The 8,782-nt window shown below is 42.9% G+C and overlaps 1 non-coding gene across 1 annotated transcript; it reads right to left on the bottom strand.

Moving 5' to 3' along the window:
• Positions 1–4,151: 4,151 nt before the first annotated feature.
• On the bottom strand, positions 4,152–4,225 carry TRNAE-UUC (transfer RNA glutamic acid (anticodon UUC)). The gene has a single exon. It is a non-coding gene; the product is annotated as a tRNA-Glu (tRNA).
• Between the last annotated feature and the right edge of the window lie 4,557 nt (positions 4,226–8,782).

Below are 8,782 nucleotides of genomic sequence, written 5' to 3'. Positions count from 1 at the left end.
ATCTACTGGCTATGAAACCCTGCATGTGTGTGTGATAAGTTGCTTCAGTCATGTCCGACTCTGTGCGACCAGGCTTCTCTGTCCATGGGGATTCTCCAGGCAAGAATACTGGAGACCTTGGCAAATCATTAATCTATAGCCCCCAATTTCCCCATCAGGGAAATAGGAAATATAATACTGCTTAAGTCATTTGGTTCTGCATTCAACTCTTTATATTCATCTTCTGTTCAACTACTAGCTAGAGAATTCAGTTAAGAAAAATTTAATTTAAAAACTGGAATTAAGTAACATCACGGGTTTATATTTAGTGACCTCTATTCTCTGCCTGTTTCTTGGGCTCCTTCTTATTCACTAAAAGGGCTGATGTTAATGCTGAATCTCCATTTCTTTGGCCACCCAATGCAAAGACCCTATACACTGCCAAAGACCCTGATGCTGGGAAAGATTGAAGGCAAAAGGAAAAGGGGTGGCAGCGGATGAGATGTTTAGATAGTGTCATCGACTCAATGGACATAAATCTGAGCAAATTCTGGGAGATAGTGGACAGAGGAGCCTGATGTGTTGCAGTCCATGGGGTCCCAAAGAATCAGACACAACTGAGCAGCTGACACTTTCACTTTCCCTGAAAAACAGGAAAAGTTTCATCAGCTGGGGATTTACTCTGAGAGCCTGTGATGCCTCCTGAAGTGAGGAGTCGGTGAAGAGCACTGAGCTTGTTACAAGGCCCTGACAGTGCGCGATTCCATGCCGCCCTGCAGCGGCTCCACCCTCTCCTCGCCCACGCCGTGCTGTGTCCGTAAGTCTGTTCTCTATGTCTGCATGTCCATTGCTGCCCTGCAAATACACAGCACCATCTGTAAAATAGATGGCTAGTGGGAATTCACTGTATGATTCAGGGAACTCAAACCGGGGCTCTGTGATAACCTAGAGGGGTGGGATGGGGAGGGACGTGGGAGGGAGTTTCAAGAGGGAGGGGACCATATGTATACCTATAGCTGATTCATGTTGATGTATGGCAGACACCAACACATATTTTAAAGCAATTCTCCTTCAATTAAAATAAAGATCCTGTTAGTGGGCCTACTCTGCCAATGACTGGCCCCCGTCTCTACCAAGAACAGGACTTCCCTGATAGCTCAGTTGGTAGAGAATCTGCCTGCAATGCAGGAGATTCCGGTTCGATTTCTGGGTTGGGAAGATTTGCTGGGAAAGGGATAGGCTACCCGCTTCAGTATTCTTGGGCTTCCCTGGTGGCTCAGCTGGTAAAGAATCCGCCTGCGATGCAGGAGACCTGGGTTCAATCCCTGGGTTGGGAAGATCCCCTGGAGAAAGGAAAGGCTGCCTTCTCCAGTATTGTGGCCTGGAGAATTCCGGGGACTGTATAGTCCATGGGGTCGCAAAGAGTCGGACATGACTGGGCGACTTTCACTTTTCACTTTCTACCAAGGACTAGTATAAGGCCAAAGCCCTGGGGTGGGGAAGACGGGGCCCTTTGACCTACTTAAGGGACTGCCTTCTGAGGCCGATGGACAAGCTGCTAGGGTTGAGTGCAGCTCTGGTTCTGCCTCCTGCCTGGTGAGTGCTGGGTGGGTGGGGAGTCTCATAGCCTGGTGACCCTGGCAAACTGGTCAGCTGGCTCAGTGGCTGACCACCCAAGGAAGAACTGCCTCTTGAAAGCCATGTACTACATTTTCATCATCTTTGTGTAAAACACATTCTTTTAAACAATTTTTAAAAAAAACTATAACAGAGTATAGCAGATTCACTTTGCTGTATACCTGAAAATATCACAGCACTGTAAATTAACTATGCTCTAATAAAAAAAGGAGAAAAAATGCTGGCATAAAATACTTTTAAATTTTTTTCAGTTTTTAAAAGTTTTAAAATATACTTAAGATGTTAAACTTAGATGTATTAAAATTTATTTGCTTAAAAAAAAAGAAACCAAAAAACTATAACAGATTGATCAGCTCATCCCAGGTAGCCCGGGACTTTTCTGGCTTTAGCACTGAAAGTTTCACATCCTGGAAAACCCCTTTTTCCTCAGGCATATGTGAGATGGTTCAACATTTACGTACATGAGAATAGAAGTATAGGGACTAATACGTTTATATCGATTGTTGTTCAGTCATTCAGTTGTGTCTGACTCTTTGCAACCCCATGGACTGTAGCACACCAGGCTTCCCTGTCCTTCACTGTCTCCTGGAGTCTGCTCAAACTCACGTACATTGAATTGGTGATGCCATCTAACCAGGTCATCCTTTGCTGCCAGCTTCTCCTGCCCTCAGTCTTTCCCAGAATCAGGGTCTTTTCCAATAAGTTGGCTTTTTGCATCAGGTGGCCAAAGTATTAGAGCTTCAGCTTCAACATCAGTCCTTTCAGTGAATATTCAGGGCTGATCTCCTTTATGGTTGAGTGTTTTGATATCCTCATATTGATTAACTCTGGTTAATAGATTATTTAATAGTTTATTTTATTTGTATTATACATGACCTTATATACTTTTTTTTGAGTCCAGAAAAGTTTGGTTATATTCTCAGCGTGGGAATGGTAGCAATACTTCTTATGGACAATGCACTTTCTTTTTTTTAATTTTTATTTTATGTTGGAGTATAGTTTTTGATTAACAATGATGTTTTAGTTTCAGGTGTACAACAAAGTGAATTTTAAAAAATAGATACATGTATATGTATATGTATAACTGAACCACTTTGCTACAGACCACTTTGCTGTAGACAAGACTTTTAAAACTTGTCTTCAATGACCACATTTTAATTTGCTAAACAGGAAGCTGGGGGAACTATAAAAGTCATTTTAAAGCAATATTAATTGCATTCATTGTTCCCTCTGTCATCATCAATAGCCTATCCCTGAATCTCCTGGTTAGGACTAGACCCACACTGACCCACATAGACTGGAGAATCTGGGTTTGATGGTTGTTTCTCTTTCAGGCAAGCTCTTGTATTGGGACAGAGAAATAAGCAGACCCAGACTCACCTGTCATCCAATTCTCTCCTTTGTCATTCTCATTATTTTTAAAAAGTCCAGAAAAACATTATCTGAGTATTAAGTATATATTTGTTGAAGCTTATTTATGAAAAAGAAAATGCTTTAAACTATTATAAGAATACTGAGTAGAATGGGGAAAGATTAGAAGTAGATTTAACAGTAATGTTAATTTATAATGTTAATAATATGATTGTTTAATAATAATGTAAATATTATTATTAAAAATAGATGAAATATTAATAGAAATATTTTTCATTTTATATCAAGCCTATTTTTTTTAATAAAAATGATGGGAGAGAAAGAAGGAAAAGGCACAAGAGAGAAAGAAGGAAATGAAAAATAAAAAGAAACAGGAGAGGTGTGAAACATGATAGAGAGAAGGGGAGGGAGAATCTAACGGAAAACTAAAGATATAAGAAAGGAGATAAAAAGATGGATGAGGGTTTCCCTGGTGGTCCAGTGGTTAAGACTCCATGCTTCCACTGCAGGGGACCTAGGTTCGACCCCTTGTTGGGGAACTAAGATCCTGCAAGCCAAGTGGAATGGCCAAAAAAAAAAAAAATTAAATTAAATTAAAAAAAAATTTTTTAAGCCCCATTCTCTTTCCCACTTAAAAAAGAGAGAGAGAGAGAGAGAGAGAAAGAGACTGATGAAAATAGAGATTCCTAAACTGATAAGGTAGACTTTTTGCACTAATGTAAGGAAAGGAAAAAGATGACAGAAATTTATCTTTGTCTAAAAAGATGCTAAACTCTTTCTTCCTAAATAAGCTGTCCTTTGATTCAGTCTTCCCTCTAGCTACCACTCCATGATCTTCTTATCTTCTCCAAGCTTCTTTTAAGAAGCCTGCACTTACTATCTTCACTTCCTTTCTGTGGATTAGCTCTTTAATCCTCTCTGATCTGACTTCTGCCACCAATTCTCACCAGAACCTGCTGTGACCAAGGTCATAGCAGCCACCAAGGTTATGATTGGACCTTGCCTGCTTCTCGAACAATGTTGACACATCCTTGCCTCTTAGAACTTCTGACTTGAATTTTACCTATCTGACCAGCATCCCCTCATCCTAAAGGTGCTTCCTTCATCCAATCTTGTATTTATTTTAATTTTTTGGCCACACCATATGGCTTGAGGAATCCTAGCTCCCTGACCAGGGATTGAACCTGGGACTTCTGCAGTGAAAGCACAGAGTCCTAACCACTGGACCACCAGGGGATTCTTCAACCCTTCACTTTAGTGTTCCTTAGAATTCCATGCAATTCCTACCATTCAGCACCTGGGTCAGTGGAAAACCACCTAATTCAGGATTTTAGCAGCTTATACATCCTCGGTTAGCATGTAGCCATTTATGAACCCAAACTTCACATCTCCAGCTGTACAATTATCCAAGTGTTCACACCTTTGTATCCAGTTACCAAGCCCATCATTTCGTATGTAGCCAATAAAGAATTCATTATGTTTGCAGAGAAAGGATCTCCCTTTCAGATTCTGTATGATTAAAAAACAAGCCACCCATACAGCAAGGAGCTAAAACCACTATGAGAGATGAGAAAATGCAGTCCAAGTCCCAACCAATGGACTGCCAGGGAAGTCCCTGCAATGAAATAGTTGAGATATCTGTGACAGACTATTTTTGAGGGGCTCCAAAATCACTGCAGATGGTGACTGCAGCCATGAAATTAAAAGAAGCTTGCTCCTTGAAGGAAAAGTTACAATCAGCCTTGACAGCATATTAAAAAGCAGAGACATTACTTTGCCAACAAAGGTCTGTCTAGTCAAAGCTATTATTTTTCCAGTAGTCATGTATGAATGTGAGAGTTGGACTATAAAGAAAGCTGAGCACCGAAGAATTGATGCTTTTGAACTGTAGTGTTGGAGAAGACTCTTGAGAGTCCCTTGAACAGCAAGTAGATCCAACAAGTCCATCTTAAAGGAAATCAGTCCTGAACATTCATTGGAAAGACTGATGCTAAAGCTGAAACTCCAATACTTTGGCCACCTGATGTGAAGAACTGACTCCTTGGAAAAGACCCTGATGCTAGGAAAGATTGAAGGCAAGAGAAGAAGGGGACGACCGAGGATGAGATGGCTGGATGGCATCACCGACTCTATGGACATGAGTTTGAGTAAGCTCTGGGAGTTGGTGATGGACATGGAAGCCTGGCATGTACAGTCCACAGGATTGCAGAGTCTGACTCGACTGAGCAACTGAACTGAACTGAACTGACTCAGAAAGAGGGTCTGACAAAGCCTCATGCCTCAGTCCTCAGAAATAAATAAGGTAAGACTTTGTATCATTGTTGTTGTTCAGCTGTGTCCGACCCCATGGACTGCAGCGACTGTAGTGACTCCTTGAGACCCCATGGATTGTAGCCTGCCAGACTCTTCTGTCCAGGCAAGAATCCTGGAGTGGGTTGCCCTTCCCTTCTGCAAGGGAATCTTCCCAACCCAGGGATCAAACCTGCATCTCCTGGGTCTCCTGCATTACTGCTGAGCCAGCACGGAAGCCCCAGGGTCCTGAGCACCAGTACCCAAGTCTCTGCCTCAGTCCATGCAAGTCCGTCGTGTCCGACTCTCTGCGGCCCTGTGAATCGTGCCCTCCAGGCTCCTCTGTCCGCGGGATTCCCCAAGCAAGACTACTGGAGTGGGTGCCATTGCCTCCTCTAGGGGATGGTCTGGTAAGACTAGATGATGCTGGGCCTTGAATGCCAAGCTGTGAGCTTTCTAGATTGTTCAAGAAAAGAGAAGGCTTGGGAAATCCACAAGGAAGACTAGAGGGAGCCTTGATGACTGCAGTTACAGAGAAGCTGGCAGGGGCCTGAGGCCCGCCTTTCTCTGCAGGAGCCTCTTCCTCTCCAGGGTCCCTGATGGGGGACTTCCAGTCACCCTGGCTTCCAGGATGGGGGTTCAGGCTGGGACCAGAGTGGAGCAGGGTGACTAATTGCACAAGATCCATAACTGGTTGGGTCTGGGCTCAAATCCTGACTCCAGCACTTACTGGCCGGGACTGTGGCCAAGTTACTTAACTTATATGAAAGCATCGGCTGCCTCATGGACTGCAGCCTACCAGGCTCCTCCGTCCATGGGATTTTCTAGGCAAGAGTACTGGAATGGGTTGCCACTGAAGGCAATGGCAACCCATTCCAGTACTCTTGCCTGGAGAATCCCATAGACAGAGGAGCCTGGACGGCTACTGTCCATGGGGTCACAAAGAGTCAGACATGACTGAAGTGACTTAGCATGCACACATGCATTCCACAATATAACAACAGATATCTTTAGCTGATATAACTATGAGTGGTTTCCAGTTTTCTTTTTGTGCACAAAAAATCATTCTCACAACCAAACAAACGTCACTTGTTGGTCCTGTCATCATACCCAGCACATCATTTATCCCTGTGTAGGATCACCAGCTCCTTCATTCAGGTTGATGTGATTGGAAATGCGGAACTGCTTTTGGCTGCAGTTTGCACCTGTGGTGGTTAGATTCTCAGGGCAGCTTTTTTTTTTTATTCTAAAGAAGTACAGTTGATTTACAATTTTGTATTAGTGTACAATAGGTATGCTATACAATAGCTGTATAGCAACGCGATTCAGTTATACATCAATCAACCATCCTTGTGTCTCTGGAATGAATTCAACTTGATCATGGTGTATGATCCTTTTTACGTGTTGTTGGGTTCATTTGCTGAGATTTTGTTGAGGAGTTTTACGCCTATATTCATCAAAGGTATTAGCCTCTAATCCGATTTTTTGGTAGTGTCTTTGTCTGGTTTTGGTGTGACAGGTGGCAGGAATACATGAAGGAGAAAAGACAGCTTCTTCAGTAAGTGGTATTGGGAAAATTGGACTGATACATGTAAAAGAATGAAATTACAACATTCCCTAACACCGTATACCAATAAATAAATAAATAACAATAATAACCATCTCAAAGTAAAGACCTAAATCTAAGATGGGACTGTCCACTGGTTAAACTCAGCTGCCCTTTTCCATCCACTACCACCTGGAAGGCTGCTTGCTCCACACATTCTCACTAAAACTACCAGTGGAGGGAGAAGTTAGAAGTGTGCTTATGAACAGATAAAGATCTTCCTGTCACCCATATATGTCTCTGTGTTTGGCTTGAGCCACCAAATGATAGAAACAAATCCCTTTCATTGCTTCTCAGCTTGGCTTCTAAATCTACTTCCTTCCCTCCCTCCCAGTGCTAAGCATATTTTTACCTCTTAATGCTTTTTCTCTGTGTCAATTATCAGGGCTTTCAGTGTGATTTTTATGGAAGGAAGAGACATGGAACTGGTACACGGAAACTGATGGAAGGGCTGATTGGGATGGGGGCCAGCAATTCCTTGAGAGAGAGATGACTGTAGAAGACAGCATACAGTGGGGGGTGTGGGGTTGCTCTTAATCTTTCAATAGTCCAAAACAGGCTCTAGCCAATTGTGTAGGTTCCATATTTGCCCGACAAACTGCTTGATCCCAATCATGATTTTCTTGTCCTTAGGCCTTGCTGGGCATTCACTCGTGAGAATGTTGACAAGAGAAGACAAGCAAGGTGAAGGAGACATTGGAAGCAAGTAAGCCATGTTTTAGGAAGAAATGAGAAGTCATCAGTAACGTGATTCAAAACCACATGGAACCCCCGTACATCATAGGATTATACAATGGTGTAGCCACTTCTGCTAGCACTTCGGCAGTTCATTCAACTTTTCGTTAAAAAGTTAAACAATGAATTACTTTGCGACATAGCAATTTCATACCCAGGAATTGGTGAAATGAAAATTTGTTTAAGGCAGAACAAGAAAAAAAGTTTAAGCGTGAAATCCTGTCTCTGTCCGTTTGGGCCACTGCCCCTCTTTGCTGTGCATCACTCGCATGCTCAGTTGAGTCGTGTCTGACTCTGCAGCCCCATGGACTGTGCATTATAACATCCACGTTACACATTAACCAGATCTCCTTAAAAGATGCAGGAATGCCTGCTTGGCTGAAAACAGAATTTTCTTCTGGCACCAGCAAGGTAAGTCCTTAGGAGATGACATTCCTTCTCAGCCCTGTGAGGGCTCATGGTGATCCGCTTTGGAAGTACAGATATGGGCTATGTAGACTATCCATATGCTACTTCGATATATAACCTTTTGTCTCAAAAATGTACATAACTGTGCTTTGATCTGTTATAGGCAGAACAGCCCTCAGAGATTTCTGAAAGACTGTTTCCTGGGTTATAATCCTCAGATTAGGTTGAATAAAATTCCCCCCTTCTTTCTTGGATTGACTATTGATTAATTTTTTCATTGACAGTATACATATACAGCTATGAATTGTGAGTTTATGTTTTATTCAGGGACTTACTGGGGACTATAGCCTGGACAACAGCCTCTCAGTAGCTCTAAGGGGATTATCTGAAGAGGCAGAGGGGCTTCCCAGGTGATGCTAGTGATAAAGAACCTGCCTCCCAATGCAGGACATGCAGGAGATCTGGGTTTGATCCCTGGGTCAGGAAGATCCCCTGGAGGAGGGCATGGCAACCCACTCCAGTAGTCTTGCCTGGTGAATCTCATGGACAGAGGAGCCTGACAGACTACAGTTCATAGGGTCACAAAGAACTGGACACGACTGAAGTGACTTAGCAGGCTCACATGCACCTAAGAGAATTGAAAACAAGCTGACATAAAAATTTGCACACAGATGTTCATAGCAGCATAATCCGTAGTAGACAAAAAGCAGTTGGTGATGGACAGGGAGGCCTGGCGTGCTACGATTCATGGGGTTG

The sequence above is a fragment of the Budorcas taxicolor genome, chromosome 25 (genome assembly GCF_023091745.1).
Source record: "Budorcas taxicolor isolate Tak-1 chromosome 25, Takin1.1, whole genome shotgun sequence".
In the NCBI taxonomy this organism is placed as follows: Eukaryota; Metazoa; Chordata; class Mammalia; order Artiodactyla; family Bovidae; genus Budorcas; species Budorcas taxicolor.
The sequence above is the reverse complement of the archived record's forward strand: the minus strand, read 5'-3'. Positions and strand labels throughout refer to the sequence as shown.